Here is a 2,180-nt window from a genome sequence, read left to right as displayed (position 1 = left end):
GATAATTTATGTTTTAAACTTTGGTATTCTGGTAAGAGTCGCACTAGAAATGGTGTAGGTGTAATTATAGATAAGAGTTTGAAAGATAATGTTGTAAAAATTAATAGAGTTGGTGATAGAATTATAGCCCTTAAGATTATCATTGATAATTAGATTTTTAATATTATAAGTGTTTATGCTCCTCAAGTAGGTTTAGATACAGAGTCTAAAGATAAATTTTGGAATGACTTAGAAGACTTAATACAAATGATACCTCTTGAAGAAAGAATTTTTATTGGAGGAGATTTAAATGGACATGTCGGTAGAGTGGTAGAAGATTTCAGAAATATTCATGGTGGCTACGGTTTTGGAGTAACTAATGAAGAAGGTAAAGTTATTTTAGATTTTGCTTTAGCGTTTGATTTTGTTATTATTAATACTTTATTCAAGAAAAGGGATGAACATCTTATTACTTATAAGAGTGGATCTAATAAAACACAAATTAATTATTTTCTTATAAGAGGAATAGATCGTTAAGATTGTAAAGATTGTAAGGTCATTCTAGTGAGAATTGAAATACCCAACATCGTTTGTTAGTTCTAAATTTGAAGATGAAGAGTTGTAAAATAAAGAATACTATGACTCATCATCGTAGAATTAGATGGGGGAACCTAAAAGACACAAATAAAATTATTTTTATGAGTAAAATTCAATATTTCAAAATTTGGGATGTTCATGAAGAAACAAATGTTATGTGGGATAAAGTAACAAACACTACTAAATAAGTAGCAAAAGATGTGCTTGGAGAATTAAAAGAAATTTTTTTTATAAATAAAAATAGTTGGTGATGGAATAATAATGTGCAAGAAAAGATACAATATAAGAAGTTATGTTATAAAAATTGATTTAAATGTAAAAGCGTAGAGAACTGAGAAAAATAGCAAACGGCCCACAGAGAGTCTAAAAGAACAATTTGTGACGCTAAAAATTCTGCTTTTAATGATCTTTATAATAGATTAGATACTAAAGAGGGTGAAAATATATGTATAAACTAGCCAAACAAAGAGAAAAGAATAGTAAAGATTTAACTCAAGTAAAGTGTATTAAAGATGAAAATCAAAAAGTACTTTTCTTAGAGAAAGATATTCAACATAGATGGGTGAGTTATTTTGATAAATTTTTTAATGAAGTTTCTAAAAATACGATCGACCTTAGTGATCTGAATATCATGAATAATAATAAAACTTTCATTTTTACCGTCGCATTAGTTAAAAAGAAGTTGAAGAGGCTTTAAAAACTAAGGGTGAAAAACTGTAGGACCTAATGATATCCTAATTGAAGTGTGGAAATATTTAGGAGATTTGGGAGTTTATTGGCTTACCAGACTCTATAATATTATTTTAAAAACTAAAAAGATGTCTGAGGAGTGGAGGAAGAGTATTTTGGTCCCCATCTTTAAGAATAAAGGGGATTTACATGAGTGTACAAATTATAGAGGAATTAAGTTGATGTGTCATACTTTAAAACTATGGAAGAGGGTAATTGAACATAAGTTAAGACGCATTACTAAGATTTCTCATAATAAATTTGGATTTATGTCGGGTAGGTCTACTATGGAAGTTATACATTTAGTGAGAGGTTTGATGGAGAAGTTCAGAGATAATAAGGAGAATCTACATTTTATTTTTATTGATTTAAAAAAAGCTTACGTTAAGGTTCCAAGAGATATCCTTTGGAGAATTCTTGAGAAGATATGTGTTGATATGACTTATATTCAAGTCATTAAAGACATCTATACTAGAGTTGTTACTTGTATTCAAACTGAAGAAGGATTGAACAATTATTTTCATATTTCTGTTGGATTACATCAAAAATTGGTTTTAAGCCCATATGTTTTTGCTTTAGTTATGGATGGTCTTACTGGACATCTACAGGAGGATGTACCTTGGCGTATGCTTTTTGCTGATGATATCCTTCTCGTGGATAAAACGAGAGAAAAAACTCAAGAAAAACTTTAATTATCGAGGTCTACATTGGAGTCTAAAGGCCTTCATTTAAGTAGAACTAAAACTGAATACATGGAATGTAATTTTAGTAGTAGTAGCTCTAGTGACAGAAGTGTGACTTTGGGTGATCAAATTATTAAAAGGTGTAAATGATTTAGATATCTTGGGTCCGTTGTTCAAAGCGATGGTGATATA

General features: G+C 29.3%; 1 protein-coding gene across 2 annotated transcripts in view; it reads right to left on the bottom strand.

The window, feature by feature from the left end:
* Nucleotides 1-2,180, bottom strand: part of LOC110022431 (putative methylesterase 14, chloroplastic) — a 12,214-nt gene that overhangs the window by 2,902 nt on the left and 7,132 nt on the right. The window lies entirely within an intron of this gene.

This window comes from Phalaenopsis equestris, unplaced genomic scaffold (assembly GCF_001263595.1).
Source record: "Phalaenopsis equestris unplaced genomic scaffold, ASM126359v1 Scaffold000190, whole genome shotgun sequence".
Lineage (NCBI taxonomy): Eukaryota > Viridiplantae > Streptophyta > Magnoliopsida > Asparagales > Orchidaceae > Phalaenopsis > Phalaenopsis equestris.
Note: the sequence above shows the minus strand (reverse complement) of the source record. Positions and strands in the feature narration are given on the sequence as shown.